The following is a 17690-nucleotide window of genomic DNA, read 5'->3' on the forward strand; positions in this document are numbered from 1 at the left end:
ATGTGGCAAAATCAGGTCTGCCTCTTCCTTCGTTCCTTCCTTCCTTCCTGCCTTCCTGCTTGCCTTTTTTACTCAACACATTTTTTTGAGTTCCTGTGAAGTTATGCATGAGTGACATTGCTCCCACTCACCAATTCCAATTTAATAGAGGTGTATATGCTTAGGCTGAAGTCTTTCATTGGGGAAAGATCCTGACCCTCAAGCATTCTAGAATTTAATATTAGAATAAAGATGATATTGATAATAATCATTCATGAGAGTCAGTAATTTGTTCTAAAAATTGGAAAAGCAGCATCCATTAGGGGACTTATGTGAATGTCCTCACTGATCATTAACAAAAGGGATTCAACATTCAGCATTTTTGCCCTTAAAAGGCTACCCCCATCTTAACAATAAAGAGACTGCAGGAGTAGCAATAAGACCAGTTTAACAAAAGATTTTCTGCAGCATCTATTCTAAAGCAGGCTCTAACACTATTTTTACATACAATGTCCATTTTGGTGTGGCCTCTATCTTTTGGACAAGACAAAGAAGACAATAGAAAGTCAACACAGTCAAGACAAAAGAATGAGGCTCCCCTGAACCATATCAGCACCATGCACCTTTACTTACCAACTCTTATCTTCTTGTATTGATCTTATTATCAGGAGAGAAAAAAAGAAAGAAAGAAAACTAGTAATAGATGTGGATATTTAAAAGCAATACCAGAAATTTCAGGCAAATTTTCTTTACTTCTTTCTGGTTTGCTTTCACAATGTGCAGATTAACCCTTCCTTATTTTTTTAAAACCTTGTTGTATTAGCACTATTTATTTTCATGCTAGTATGAAGACTACTACTCTCCCAGAGTAGAACTCTTCATAACACTCAGAATTCTAAAGGTATTTGAAGAGATTGTCATATGTTAAGGAAGTTTACATGTCCTAATCTCCACTGAGTCACCAGCTAACTTTGTCAAGTTTTTGCTTTATGGTAATTAGATTGAATCATTTCTAACCTTCTGAAATTCCCCCTATGTGACCATACCCACTTAAATTCTTTGTACTGTAGGTAGTTGTGCTCACAGTCCTGCTGGTAAATCTCAAATCACCTCCAGCACACATGTGCTATGAAGTAGGATACAAAATTATCAAATAAATATGACAAATCTTGTTGGAGTCTCAATCTTGCTAAGTGATTGGGAGGCCAAAAACCAAATTATTTCATATTTGAATGATGTAAAACATTGTTTATATTGAACAATGGTAGTGCTATTAAGGGAAAATTTATTAATTTATTCTAGATCCATTATTTATGCACCTCTTGTGCACCAGGCCATGTTGATAGGTACTTTTGTAGAGTATAAAAATTATCATAATTTTTATGATTAAAAATTAGAATACAAAAACTTTTTTCCTCAGGTAACAGAAATTTTCTTTCTATAAGGAGAGTTGAGGAAACCAAGGGACAATGAATTGCAGGAGTGTTATGGAGAAGCTGTCTGATTCCTGCTCTGCCGGAGGTGGTGCTCTCAGGGAGAGAACTCTAGAAAAAGCAGAGTCAACTAGTTAAGGGCAAAGGCAGCCTGAAGCAGGCAGGAGGCAAGCCCTGTGACTCATTCGGGGCTATGGCCAAAGACAGAGGTTTGATAAATGAGTGCAGTGGGAAACCACACAAACAGACCTACCACTCACTGTGCAACATCTCCTAGAGAAAACAGTACAGGGAAGAGAAAGCTAATGTCGACCTGTCCAGACATCCATTTCACTCAGTGGGGCAGTCTCTGCATCCATTTCCTGGTTTTCTATCTAATGGTGTCTCCCTCTGGTTTCCTGTCTTTTTCTCTTCATTGCAATTATTTTGCATTCTTCTTTTTAATGTTGCCAAGACTGTAGTTCCCACAGTCACTGGTAGGGTACATGTCTGTGTCGTCCTCTGCTGCATTTCGTTATCTAGCACAACACATGTCAACATAGTAGGCACCTCCAAAATGGGTGTTGAATAAATGAAGGCGTAGTCTGTTCCCTCTCTCTTGCTTTCCAGCTAATTTACAAATCAGCTGAATCATCATGCTCACCTACTTATTAATATCATTATGAGAAATGTTAGAGCTGAGAAGGACTGTGAACTTCAAAGTCTTATCAAACTTGCTGCTGTCAGCCTGTGACAGTCCAGGAAGTTCTGCTCTACCCATTCCTTCTCTTTCATTCTCTCCTTTCAAATCTAGTGGAGCCAGATGCAGCTAAGAAAATGGGAGGCAAGGAGGTTTACCAGTTTATTACAAAGGATTTTACAAAGTATACAAATGAAGAGATGCATAGGGTGAGGTATAGGGAAGGGGTGTGGAGCTTGCATACCCTTCCTAGGTGCACCACCCTCCATGAACCTCCATGTTTTCAGTGATCTGGAAACTCCTAGAAAAACATTTTGAACCTGAGAAGGCTGCCTGAGTATCCTGGTGAAACATTTTGTTAATTCAACGAAAATGTCAAAGGCAGGAAGGATGGCTGTAGAGTGAAAGAATATTTATTTTCCTATTGCAGCACGGATTCTCAATTAAATGTATGTTCTGAGTATGTTTTACCTTGTGGCCAGTTTTAAGCTGTATCTAGTTTCCACTTTGTCTTATTCATCCCTCATTCCTGCAGTGCAGTCACACGACTCACAATTTGCCTGTAGGGAAGACTCGTATCTGCGTAGAAGAGAGTAGAGAACAGGCTGTGCAATATGCTGTGTGTTTACCTCATTGGATAGTCCATAGTTTGGATGGCACTGTGCCTCAGTGCTTGCCTAATAATATCCATCATTCCCAGTCACTGCAAAAAGGTTCTATTGGTGATAGTAACTGGAATTAGTACCGAGTCAACCAAGACAGACTGAGGTGTTAAAAATGTGGTGATCTGCCCGAAAGGCAACTTGAAAGGATCTGTCATTGAACTGTTCAAACTTGGAAATATGCCATAGAAATTTTTCTCACTATTTAATAATTTGGAATTTCATATTCAGGTTTGACACACTGAACGGTGGCCTAGTAAAACACCCATCTTGGCAATAAAACTGTTAAAACCATGTTTTCCTTCTAAATTGTATTTTTTCTTTATTGGTACAGATAACACCATCAATTCATTGTCAATGGGATTTAAGAGGAATTAACTAAGTATTTATTTCTGATTATTTCTAATTATTAAAGTAATATAACAGATTTGAGAACAATACAAATATATAAAAAAGAAAATAAAAATCACTTATAACTTTACTATCCAGAGAGAGTCACTATTAATGATCAAATATACTATTTTTATATAATTTAGAACATATTCTACATAAAATTTTATATCTCACATTTTGCTTCAGTATCATTTAATGGTTACATAATATCCTATCAAAGTGTTACCATAATTGACTTAATCATTCCCATGTAGTTGTAGATGTTAGAGATGTATTTACTTTTTTCTCTATTATAAATTATGCTGTAATAAATTGTTATTGAACTGTTTTATCTTTAAGGGAGATACTTATTTCAAATTTTTCACATTCTCATGTTGCACTTTTTTATGTGATGTCATTTTTTTATTGTGGTAAAATACATGCAACATAATATTTTTCATCTTAACCATTTTTAAGATGTGCAGTTCAGTGGCATTAAATACATTCATAATGTGGTACAACTATCACCACCATTTACCTTCAAAATTCTCTTCATCTTTTAAAACTGAAATTATGAATCCATTAAACTCCCCATTCCTCCCTCCCCACAGCCCCTGGCAACCACCATTCTACTTTCTGTCTTTATGATTTTGACTAACTATTTCTTTTAAGTGTGATTATATAGTGTTTGTCTCTTTGTGGCTGGCCTTTTCCACTTAGCAAATGTCCTCAACATTCATCCACATTGTAGCTGGTGTCAGAATTTCCTTCTTTCTTAAGGCTGGATAATACTCCATTGTATGTCTGTACCACATTCTTCTTATCCATTCTGTTGATGGACATGATGTTGCACTTTTATGCTCAGTGATGTGTCAATAAATGAGCGGGCTACCTGGGGTTAGATGTTCTTCCAGGTAGCTACATAACTGGACCATATCATGGTTAAACCAAGGGTCTTGAGTTTATTACTGGGACTACATTTGTCAGTAAAGGAACCAATCTCAGTTTCCTTTTGGCCAATATAAATCCCCTTAGTAATCATATATTTATACTTGTTTTCTCAGAATAAGTGGGTAATTCTGTTTCTCTATAAAATGGAAAACATTTTTCCCCTCACTGCTATGTTGTTATAAAGATGTTACAAAGATGCATCTGACATCCCACATTACTATCAATTTTTTTGCTTTAGTTTCCCTCTATCAATATAGAATTTTATTTTCTTCATTAATCAGTACTGTTAAGAAAAACAAAGCAGGAAAGCAATAGTGGCTTGGGCCTTTGAACTGTCTGTCAAGCTCAAAAGAATAATAATGATGTAGACAATAGTGATGATGATGACTCAGTTATTGAACTACTACGACCAAGATTTTCAGGAATCATCTCTTTTTCTCACAAGTTTGTAAGTTAGGAGCTTTTCTCTCATTTTTAAAGACAGGAAACTAATAATCAGAGAGGTCATAACTCTTCTAAGGTGACATAACTTTAAGAGTTGGATATTAAAGCCTTTTTTTTTAACCCCACACTCTGTTGACTCACTTTAAGTGATTTCTCTGTGACTGCTCATATATCATTTCTCCTGATACCTATCTCAGAGAGGGTGGCTGTGCAACGCTGGTTAAGAAAACAGATGTTGGGGTCAGACTACCCAGACTGAAATCCCAACTTGACCACTTAACTATGTGAACGAAGAAAACTTATTAAACTCTCTACAGACTCAATTTCCTCATCTGCCACAAAGGATAAAAAACACATTGGCTTGTTTAAGTTAACGTGCATGAGGCATATAGAGGAGTACCTGGCATTGAGTAAATGTCCCATAAGTGTTCACTACTATTGTTTTGAGAGTTGGAGATAATAATGCATGTAAAGCAGTTAGGGCAGTATCTGACCCTTAGAAAATGCTTAATACATCTATTTTACATTTAAATGTTTTATTTTTATGAAATATACAGTTTTAAACTAGCTTTTCAGGAATATGATTAGTGTCATTTCCTCTCACTTTCTTCCTCTCTACCCCTACTTCCTTTTGTTGTTGTTGTTGTTGTTTTTTAAAGACGGGATCTCATTCTGTCACCCAGGCTGAAGTGCTGTGGCATGATCATAGCTCACTGCAGCCTCAAACTCCTGGGCTCAAGCGATCCTCCTGCCTGAGCTTCCCAAGTAGCTAGGAATACAGGTGTGCACCAGCATGTGTGGCTAATTTTTTTAAAAAATTTTTTTGTAGGAAAAGGATCTTGCTATATTGCCCTGGCTGGTCTTGAACTCCTGGCCTCAGGTGATCCTCCTGCCTTGGCCTCCCAAAGTGCTGGGTTTACAGGCATGGGCCACCACACCCAGCCCCCTACCTCCCTTTTTGTGCTAAGTAACTATGATTTACTAAATTGTGTTTTCAATAAAGTATTTTTTAAGGGAAACTGTTTATCCTCATGTTCCAGACCAACAGAAAACATCTTTAACACTGCGTTTTTCCATCAAAGACTTTTTACTAAAACAGTAGTTGATAAAAAAAAAAAGTAAAAAACTTCAGGTTTTAAAAATATAAATTAGCTTAAAGAGAGAAAAAATTCCCAGTGTGTGTGTGTGTGTGTGTGTGAGAGAGAGAGAGAGAGAGAGAGAAGGAGAGATGATAGTGACAAAACTTTCAATATCTGAAATAAAGATTGAGGCTAAAGTGGCCAAAATTTTAATGATCCGATCACTTTACTTCAGGTTTTGATGTGTAAACAGATCTCTGCCCAGAACAAACTTATTATTTGTCTGTTCTTTGCTGACAAATTTATTGCTTCTTAGCAGGCTTTTGATTTAGCAACCGTCTTCCCTGCTAGTTTTCTTATCTTTAATCAGGTGGAGTAAGGCTCATCAGGTATAATGAACCGCTGTGTAATGAGAATGGGAGGAGTCCAGCCTTACCATTTCTGTTCCCATGGAATGAGTTTGAGCGATCACTCATTTCAGCAAAACATCCATCTCTGACTTTTATGTGCTGTGAAAATCCATAGCTTCTCCAGTGTCATGACATTTTTTCTATGGAGAATTTGGCATTCGCTGTAAAGGTATTATTTTAATTCCTGTCAAATTAAACTTTCAGGTCAGGGTTGCTGTTAGGGATGAAAAGAGCAAACATAGACTAAAAATAAGAAATAAGAAAATAAGGCAACAAGACAATTCAGATGTCAAGGTTAAACAACAGTAAAAGAAGCTCACGGAAACACAGTGGCAACTGGAAATAAAACCATGATCTTTCTTGGGCAGTTCTGTCCCAGGCTTCAATATCTGATTTAATGACTAGTACTTTAAATTTATATGATAGCTTGCTGGGAGGCATTGCAGAATTTTGTGAAGCATCTCACAAGCCACATAATAACCACCTAAGAAGTTTTCTCCAGCAAGACTAGATTTTTAAAAACCAGGCAGGTCACAACATGTCATCACCTGTGTGAAATAAAACAGAATCTTACAACTAGCAACCCCACGTTTATACTAATCTCCAATTTTTTATTTTGTCAATGGCTGTCATAATCTTCTACTTATAATGTTTTTCTAAAACAGCATTGTTGACACATGATTCACATACTATTTGTTCCTTAGAAGGAGAGTAATAGTATGGACCACTCAGAGCTCAGTGGTAGAAATTAGAACAAGCTACTTATTTCATAATTTCACTGCATCTTTAATGGTGTATAAGGTCCCAGCCAGTCAGGTGTAGCTCTCATCCAATTTAAAATGATGAATATACAATTCGCTCATTTTTAAGGTTTTTAGTACATTCACAGAGTTGTGTAACCATCATCACTACCTAATTCCAGAACATTTTCATGACCCCAAAAAGAAACCCCATACTCATTAGCATTCTCCACCCCACTGCCAACCTTAGGCAACCATTAATGTACTTTCTGTCTCTCTAGATTTGTCTATTCTGGACATTTCATATAAATGGAATCATATAACATGTGGCTTTTGGTGACTGTTTTGTTTACTTAGCGTAACATTTTCAAAGTTCCTTCATGTTGTAGTGCGTATCAGTACTTCATGCCTTTTTATTGCTGAGTAGTATTCTACTGTGTGGCTATACTACATCTTGTCATCTTGTTTATTCGTTTTACCAGTTGGTAGGCATTTGTGTTGTCTCCGCTTTTGGGCTATTATGAATAATGCTGCTATGAACATTTGTGTATAAGTTTTTGTATGGACATATTTTTCCATTTCTCTTAGGTCTGTAACTAATGGTAGTGGAATGGCTGTATCATAAGATAACTAACTCTGTGTTTACCCTTTTGAGGTACTGCCAAACTATTTTCCAAGATGATTGCACCATTTTACATTTCCACCAGTAATGTATGAGGGTTCTAATTTTTTCACATTCTGACTAACACTTATTATTGTTGTCTTTGTGATTATAATGATTCTAGTGTGTGTGAAGTGGTATCTCATTGCGGTTTTAATTTGCATTTCCCTAATGAATAACAATATTGAGCATTTTTCATATGTTTATTGGTCATTTGTACACATTTGGAGAACTGTCTATTCAAATTATTTGCCCATTTTTAAATTGAGTTATTTGCCTTTTTATGTTGAGTGTAAGAGTTCTTTATGTATCTGGATACAAGTCCTTTGTCAGATATATGATTTGCAAAGATTTTCTCCCATCTTGTGGGCTATCTTTTCACCTTCTGGATGGTGTCCTTTGAAACATAGAAGTTGTGAATTTTGATGAAGTCTAATTTTTCCTTTGGTCTCTTGTGAATTTGGCATTGTTGTATGTAAGGAACCATTGCCTAACCCAAAGTCATAAAGGTTTATCTCTATGTTTCCTTCTAGGAATTTTAGAGTTTTAGCTCTTGCATTTAGGTGTATGATCTATGTTGAGTTATTTTTCTGTGCAATGTGTGAGGTAGGAATCCAGATTCATTCTTTTGCGCGTGGATATCAAATTGTCCCAGCACCATTTGTTGAAAAGACTTCTTTCCCCATTGAATCGTCTTAATACCCTTACCCAAATCAATTGCCCTTAAATGTCAGGGAATATTTCTTGACATTCAATTCTATTCCATTGATTTATATCTGCCAGGACCACACTATTTTGATTGCTGTAGCTTTATTGTAATAAGTTTTGAAATTGGGAAGTATTGGTCCTCCAATTTTGTTCTTCTAAGAATGTTTTGACTATTCTTATTTATTTATTTATTTAGAGATGAGAGGTCTCACTACGCTGCCTTGGCTGGATTCAAACTCCTGGGCTCAAGTGATCCTCCTGCCTCAGCCTCCCAAGTAGCTGGAACTGTGGTCATGTGTCACCATGCCTGGCTTTGTTTTGGCTATTCTTGATTCCTTACATTTTCATATAAATTTTTGAACCAGCTTGTCAATTTCTATGAAAAAGGCAGCTGGAATTTTGATAGGTATTGCTATCTTTAATACAGTTTGAATCTGTAGATTAATTTGGGGAATATGTCATCTTAATATTAGGTGTTCTGATCCATGAACATGGGAGGTCTTTCCATTTATTTAGATCTTCTTTACTATTTTTTTGAGCAGCATTTTGTAGTTTTCAGTGTACAAGTCTTGCACTTCTTTGACTAAATGCTTTTTCAAAACTCTAAATGTGAATGAAGCTTAGCAACATCCAGGAACTACGCCTTGGTCAACTCTGCATCCCTCTTACCTGACTTAGTGTCTGGGTTAGTGTCTTGAATTGTGGTTGGCAATCTCTGTTGAAGTGAATTGAAAAAATAGCTTTCCTATCTATAGAAAGTTCACAGTATCATTTCCTCTTTATTATAGTATCCTATTAAGAAAACAGAACATATATTGACACCATTTCATAAGAAAGTTAACTGATGGATAATATATTAAGGCCAAGAAGCTTAACTAACAAAGCCAATGATTCTCAGTCAATGTCAAATATAAAATTAGAGCACAATTCAACATTTTACCCTACTGATGTATTCATTCTAAAAGCTTTTAAGCCAGAAGGACATGGAAAAAAATCAGATGAAAAAAGGGGATGGCACTAAGTGATTTTCATTGGATTACACAGAAAATGTATATTGTTATGTCATCTGTCTCCTTTAGGGCTAAAAAAGGGTTTCACTCAGGAGATCTATTTCTTTCTTGAACTTCTAAATTAGCTAAGTGTTTGGAAAGGAGGCTTAGAATTATCTCCATGCCACATTTCAATGACATTGATGTGAAGATACAAGAATCTCCACTTACCAGGCGTGGCGGCTCATGCCTGTAATCCCAGCACTTTGGGAGGCCAAGGTGGGAGGATCCCTTGAGCTTAGGAGTTCGAAGTTATAGTAAGCTATGATCACCCCACTGTACTCCAGCCTGGGCAACAGAACAACAGAGTGAGACCTGGTTTCTAAACAAAAAAAAAAAAACAAAAAACTCTACACTTAATGAAGGTTAAGATTTGACTCCTCGAGAAGAAGCTAAAGATGTAGCAAACTTTTCTAGACTCTCTTTTTCACTTGTGTTTCAGTGGTAGGGACCTTTTAACTATTAATAGTTAACCTCTCCTAAAATGTTGTCTTTGCTTCAGGATTTAGAATTGAGCATCCAGTTAAGCATCTGAAGTATTTAATAGAGACACTCCTGAAATGATAAAATAGGTGTTAAATTACCACAGTTGAAAGGAGAGTAGGGTATGGGTGTCTGACATTTACTGAGAAAACTTGCTAACCAGAAAGGCATTGTCAAGGTGAGGCTGCCACATAGACCTTGAGAAGAGGAGAATGCTATATTGACTAGACGTAATTGATTACACAATTCTCATTAACAAGGGGAAAGGAAGCCTACCCAGAATTTCTTGACAAAAACAGAAAGTATAACAAGACAGATTCTTGTATCAAGGGTATCAGAAATTATGGCTAAGAGGAAACCCTGTGGTTGACTGATTCCTTTCAGGTCTGAACTGGGTGAATGATGATGGCTGCCTGGACCCAAGGAACAGAAATTTTTAATTATAAATGGTTAAAAAAGAAATAACCCAAACTCTAGGAAGTATTCCCCAAGGAAGCCAAGTTAATCCTGGTTGCAAATTCTTGTCTATAGGAAAACTGTAGAGGGCCAGATGACTTCTAAAATGGGAGTGAAACAGGCCAGGCACGGTGGCTCACACCTGTAATCCTAGCCCTCTGGGAGGCCGAGGCGGGTGGATGGCTTGAGGTCAGGAGTTCGAGACCAGCCTGAGTGAGACCCCCGTCTCTACTAAAAATAGAAATAAAAATTATCTGGACAACTAAAAATATATATAGAAAAAATTAGCCGGGCATGGTCACATATGCCTGTAGTCCCAGCTACTCGGGAGGCTGAGGCAGGAGGATCGCTTAAGCCCAGGAGTTTGAGGTTGCTGTGAGCTAGGCTGACGCCACGGCACTCACTTAGCCCAGGCAACAAAGTGAGACTCTGTCTCAGAAAAATAAAAATAAAAATAAATAAAAATAAAATGGGAATGAAACAAAAGAACCTACCAATGAAGTTGTGAGTTGCATTGCTGTTAACCACGTATTTATTATCTCGTCAATCATTTGAGAGTCAAACCAATGATTTCAACACTAAATGACGAAGGCCTTGAAATAGATCTTTGGCACACGTGGATGTAACATTCGTGGTTCCACTATATTCAAAGCATTCTAGAGGCCCAAGAAATTTGCAATTTTGCTGATACACAAACTTGAATTCTGAATTTGAGGTTGGAATGAGCAAGTTGCTTAGTTAGGAAGTCACCTAGCTAGTAAGTGAGAGGTAATCTTACACAAATTTTTCATTTGTTTTGTTTTTGTTTTTAATTTGCCAGCAACTCTGGTAAAATTAGCTAGGAGGTAACACGAATACTTACAGTAAAATATTTGAATTACTTGAGTTTTATTTCACTTTATCCCTGCCTCCCATTAACACTGATAACTCAGTTTATTTGGAGGAGATAGAGTGGATCTGTGTTTCTATTTAGAAGTTTCTTAGAGGTGGCTAATGGCAGGAAGGGATGCTTTTGTCATGAAGCTGCATTTCCATAGTAGGTCTCCAAATTTAATTCAGGAGAAAATTAGATAAAAATCGGAAGGGTTTAATTTTTCATCTTAGTTTCAAGTAGGCTCATCGCTTCTTAAAAAGAAAGAAATCAGATTATTGTTGTTGCTTAGGAAAGTTGAGATATAATTTTGAGGAATAGGTTGCCTAGGCATTTTCTTCAAACTGTTGGTGAATAATATCTGATCAATTCCAAATTATAGCTTTCAGTTTTCAAGGGCAAAAGTTATTTTTTCTACATTAGCTATTGGATGCAACACAATTTCGTGGCGGGCATACTCAGAAGTCTCTTTGGGAGGTCTTTCTTTGGAGGCAGGAAGAGTGAAAAACCAAACTTCAGTCTTCTGAGGACTAAGAATATTTCAAGTTTCAGGAGAACAGAACCAGAGCCAGCCGCACTGGATTTAGCATTAAAGGACCCGATTCTGAGGACCAAATAATAAAACTGTGAATTTGGACCCATGGTAGGACCTGATAGTGGCCCTGAACCTGTGAGGAATCTTGGAACACAACTTCTGTTCTTGGATGTTTTTAAGCAGGGCAAGTAGTTTCAGTCAGCAATAAATCCACATTTATGCCCTTCCCTTTGAGGCATTTGGCTCTGAGGCTGTCTCTAAGTTTAGAAGATGCAGAGGCAAGAAAACGCTATCCTTTCTCTCGCCCCATGGGCCCCTACTCCCTGCAGGCATTTGAGGGATAAACAAATGAAGAAATGGTAAGCCTTCCTTCTGATTTTGAAATCAATAACAACAAAGGAAGGAGTAATTAAGTGGTAAATCAATAGCTGAAACAAAATGAGAGCTTGGGATGGAATTTCTCTTTACCTTTGACAAACGTCCTATATTAAGACAACTGGTTTTTTTTTCTTTTAAAATGTTTTTTTCTGCTTCAGGTTTTCATTCTTTATACTGGAACAATGTAATAATAGTCCTGGGAATGAGTCACTTCATATCTTAATGATAGTACATTTTATTTGCCCTAAATTTTCTACACTGGGATTTTTCTTTTGTAATGCCTTTAAAAAAAAAAAAAAAATCAATGATTGGCTTTCTAATCTAGCCAAGCATTCCTACCCTCTTGCATTATGTATTCCTTCACTAGGTCTGTGAAAATCATGCTTTTCATGAGTCCTTCTTACAACAATTTTTCATGGAGACCTAAAACAATATTAATTGAACCTAGTCCAGCTCAAGACTATTTTATTAATTATAAAACTTCACCGTTTTTAAATAAGACTGAAGCACATAAAAAAAGCCAAGGCATTCTTAAGGGAGAACTATAAAATTTCCCAATCAAGGACTATAAAATTGGGGACTTCAATTCTATGTTATGTAGAGGAGAGAAGGAGGGAGGGAAAGTAAGGAGAAATGAGGATGAGGAACACTGAAAAGACTGAGAGAGACAAAAACAAACATTTCTCCTCCAGAATGAAAGGAGAAATAAAAAATGGCCCAGCCAGCGAGAGAGACAGGATAGAGAATGAGAGGTGGGAGGATTTAGTGGAAAATGTGCTCAGGTGACACTCTGCTTTGAAACCCTTCTGGTAAACATTACACTTTTATTTGAGCCCTTCTATACTTTGGGGGCATATTAGACCTTCTGACATCCTGTGAGGGATGGGATAACCATCTGTACCCTCCTTGTTACCTTCTAAAAAGTCACTTGCAGTCCTTATGGTTGATTTTTTTTGTCCTGGAGGAAATACTCAATGTCCTTTGAAATGTCTCTCCTTTCCAGTTACATCCAACAGTATTCCTGACTAGACTGGGAAATATCTTTCCTACTCTTAACTACTAAAGTCAGTGTTTATTTTCTTCAATTCTAGTTGTTTAACGCGTGTATAAAGGCTCGTACTAGTTGTTAGTAATTTACTCTTTAACTTTATAGCTGTTGGATCATTTAATTCAAATTTGACACAAAAATTGCTGGATTGGCATACTGGTGGTTTTAATAGATGTCTGAATACCTAAATTACCTGGATATGGCACCTGTTGAACATGATAAATAAGATGATGTGTGTAAAAGAGTCTTCCCTATTGCCTTGTGTGAAGCACGGGCTCAGGCGTTATTAGTTTTCTTTCTTCCTTAATAGTGAAGTTGATTATGAAAGGTTTTTTTTTTTTTTAAGTGGCAACATTACAATCTAGTATTAAATGGGTTAACTGAGGCTCCAATTTTCTTTCTGAGTGGATTTCATGTTCATATATAGAGAGAGCTTTGCTAAGATCCAACTAAAATTAAAAATTCACAGAATTTCACAACACTAATAATGTTTCATATTCACATCTATGGCTTAACATACTTTGTTTCCTCTGACTATTTTGAAGTGTTCCTTTGGTATCACTAGCAAGTATTTTAGGTACAAAACACAGTTCCTTATGGTCTGAAGCCAAAACTTGTGTCTTTGCAGTCTCATGGGATGCTCAGCAATAGAACACATCATTTAGGGCAGTTCTGGAAAGTTACAAAAATGCTATTACAGCTACAAATGCATATGGTGGTCTCATTCAGTGGTTAATTTATGCAGGGGCATTTACTGAGCATTTAGTCTAGCTGTGCTGGCTCTGGCATACAGTGGTGACAAACACAGGCTGCTTTCCTCCCTTCATGAAGCTTTTATTTTTGTGGTGGTAAATTAATTAGTTAAGCAGTCTTGATTCTCTTCCAAGGCTATTTTATTAATAGATCCCACAGTTGTGAAGAATTTGAAACAACAGTCATGTCATGTGGGCAATAGTTCAGAGAGCCAAGTAAAGTTCCTTTGACAGAGAGAAGTCTTGAAGATCTTTGTCTTCATCTGTGTTTTGAAGACTGTCATATTTACATTTCCTAAGGATGTTGCAGGAAAAATCTTGACAGTCAGATCCAACCATAAACTTTGTATAACTTGCAATATAGGCTGGTGGGAAGTTAAACCAAGAGATTTCAAAGGCCTCTTTCATATCTCGGATTTTGTGAGTTGGTAAAAAACCAAGGGAGAAAAATCTCTCTAAAACAACCCCAGAAAAACACAGAAACCTCCTAAAAAGTGCCACTTGACTTGGTAACTGCAGTGAGCGCTAATGAGCAGGCGGGTGTGGGTTCTGTCTACCACACTATTGACCCTGGCTCATCCTTTATCATTTTGTGCAAAGAAAGTCGGGAGACTAATGGAAAAACATCATGGAGCTTTTATTGATCTCTGCTCTGACTGTGAACTGGAGCTAGAGACTTGTTAAGCTAAATGAGCTCAACTGACACTAAGGCTGTCAACGTTTGTGTAGAACCTGCACATTAGCTTTTGGGTCTGCAGGGGTTTTCTTCTGATGAGGCATAAACATTGTACACAGTTTTGAACTGGGCTTTCTGGTAGTTAGTAGAGCCTACCTTTTTATTTTTTAATGAAATTAGTTACTTTTGTTTTTATTTCAGAAGTAAATATTTTTACTATTTACTATTAAAAAGTGTTTTTTAATTTGACATTTGGAAGCATTTCCTCATTGTCAATAAATGAAATAGTAATTTCCTATTTTTTTGAGTGGGCAGTGTTAATTTCACTTCAGTGTCCCTCGTGGTTGGAGATTTAAGCAGAGGTTTGGTGGGGATTAATATTACAGAGCAGTAGTTCCCAACATGTGGGCCCCAGGCCAGCGCCACTAGCCTTACCTGGGAACTTGATAGAAATCCTCCTGCTCAGGTGACTTTGATGCATGCTAAAGTTAGAGACCCCTGTGATAGGAATATGTGCCTTACATCAGCAATTCTCTAGGGAGGAGAGGATGGGAAGTTTCAGAAACACCTGGGTTTGTTCTTTTCTGAAACTCACAGTCTTGTGTCCTTCCTCTGTGTGCCTCCTATACGCCCCTTATTGCACAGTTAGCCATTGCTCTGGGAATCTGACACATCTTTTGGAGGCATTGGAGTGAACCACTGGACTGGATGAATGAAATTTTTAAGAGATGGTAGATCATCATGGAGTCATGTCCTGACTTTTTGACCTTTTTAGGGTATTTGTTAATAAAGGTTTGTAAATTTCTGTTGTCTGCTATTGGTATATGGATAGTCCTGACTGTTCTTATGAGATAGAAGTAAGAGTAGACATATGTTGTTTTACAATCTAGGACTAGCCTCTGGTTGTGGACCTTTTCTAGGAAATTTGGAAATGTTTTTGCTCTTTTCTGAAATTAAACTTTTAGTCCTATTGTATAATGCTTTGCATTTTGGGCTTCTCAGAGGTAAGCCACCCATCTGCTGGCATTAAGAAAAGACAATGCAATGGTTGTAATGGTCTTGTGGTCTTTGAATTCAGGCTGCCTAGGCCCAAATCCTGGCTCTGCTACACTACGTGTGTGACCTTAGAAAAGTTCCTTTACTTCTCTTGCTCAGTTTCTTCATTTGTAAAATCAGGCTACTGATGATGACTATCTTTTAGCTTGTTTTAAGTATTCAGTGAGTTAATGCATGTTAAGTGCCTGACCCTTGATAAGGGCTCAGTGAATGTTAGATATTACTATTAATGACTATTGTGTCATTACTATTACTGTAACTGTGAAGATAACCAAGTAAAGCAGTGAGACTGGAAAACATATATTTATTCTATAATATATATATGTGTGTGTGTGTGTGTGTGTGTGTGTGTGTGTGTATAAAATCTGTCAAGGTAGAATAAAGAAAGCTGTGGAGTCAGACATACACAGGTTTGAATTCTTGGTATGCGTCTATGGTAAGTAAGTTAGCTGCTCCTGAGCCTCCATTTCCTTATCTTTGAAATAGAGGTAATGGTAACTGCTTTGCAGGGCTGTTGTGAGTGGAAACAGGAACATTTGGATGAGGCTGGTATGCTTAATGGCTATTATCCTTTTTATTGCTACTTGCTTTTCTTTAACTAAATTTTAAATAGAAACTTCCCTTTTTTATGGAAATATAAGGAGTCTAATTTGGAGGAAGTGTGTCTATGCTGTGGAATGGCCCATATGCCACTTTGCTATTAGAATGTGAGTCATTATTTCTAAACTTAGTATCACTTTATTTGTATGCTTTTTGCTTTTCTCAGAAATCCCTATAGGCAGATCCAATCATGAACTGTGGATAATAAAAGAAAGCAATTTCAATTAAGTGCATTTTTTTGAGTCACCACAAGTCACTCATGTGAGGTTGTCTGACCAAGCAGTAATGTAAAGAGGACTAACAGTATTCCAGTGAGCAACTGTGGCATTTACATTTGCACAGAGCTCTTTACTGACAAAAGTTTTAAACTTTTATTATCTTTTTATTGAGGTACAATTTATACACGGTGAGATGTGTGGGTCTTAATCATGTATTCCCTCAGTCTTGACAAATGCATATGCATCTGTCAAGATATAGGATATTTCCACCACCCCAGAAAGTTTCCTCGTGTCCCTTCTGAGACAATTCCCTTTCTCGTCCCATGCAACCACTCTCCTGATTTTTATTGCCATTGGCTAGCTTTTCTTGCCATAGAGCTTCTTATAAATGGAATCCTGCAGTCTTTTATGTCTGTCCTTTTTTCCTTAGCACAATATTGTCGATTCATCTGTGTTGTTGTGTGTACCAGTAATTTGTGGTTGCTGAGTAATATTCCATTGTATGGATATACCACAGTTTATTTATCCATTTTCCCATTGAGAGGCACTTGGCTGTTTCCATTACTTCTCTTGATCATTGTTGTAATGCTGTTGGATAGTCAGAAGATTCTACTGTCTCCATTTTCCAGAAAGGGAAGCTGGAGCTCAGAGAAGTGACGTAACTCAAGGCCCCACCGCTGCTAACGAGGAACTTGAGGGGAGGACCTGGTCTCCTGGGTCCACATCCTCTGCTTCCCTTACTTCCCATTTTCTAAGGCCAGTTTGCTTTTGGCCCTGACCAGGAGTTCTCCCCTAACATCAGAATTTGATCTGACCCTGGCTTGTCTGTGATGGGGAAAGAACTAGAACATCAAAATTCAGGAATTCAGCCCCCCCTGGGGTAACCCTTGGCTAAGCCATAGTTTCTCAGGTGGAGTGGATGGATTTCTAAGGCTGATCCAAAGGTTGAACAAGCAGAGGGTCTGGATGACATTGGGTTAGATTACAGAATATCTGAAGATGTTCTAGGAGAGCAGCTTTTTCTTTCATAGTGGCAAAGGGGAAGTAGGATGGACATGGAATAGGACAAGCCTCTGTTAAATCCCAGCTCTGCCACATATTAGCTGTGTGAGCTTGGGCAACTCAGGCTCTCTGAGTCTGTTTCTCCATCTGTACGACAGGTAGTACAATGCTTCCCTCCCAGGTCTTGGTGAGGAAGTTCCTGACACAGCAGCTGTCCTTTCTGTGCTCTGTCAAAGTTGGGCTTAGAGGAGCATTACAATATGATGTTGACCTTGCAGTGGGATTGCCATTGTATGGAAGAACTAATCTTCCCTTTTATTTTTGAAGATAATAAATCATTATTTATAGAATCGGAATAAAAACAAAAAGTTAATTTTTTTTAGTAAAGTTCTCATAAAAATAAAGCAAGGGGGCACAGAGGGATTTGTTTGCTTTAAGACAATTGGGA

The sequence above is a fragment of the Lemur catta genome, chromosome 1, assembly GCF_020740605.2.
Source record: "Lemur catta isolate mLemCat1 chromosome 1, mLemCat1.pri, whole genome shotgun sequence".
Classification (NCBI taxonomy): Eukaryota; Metazoa; Chordata; class Mammalia; order Primates; family Lemuridae; genus Lemur; species Lemur catta.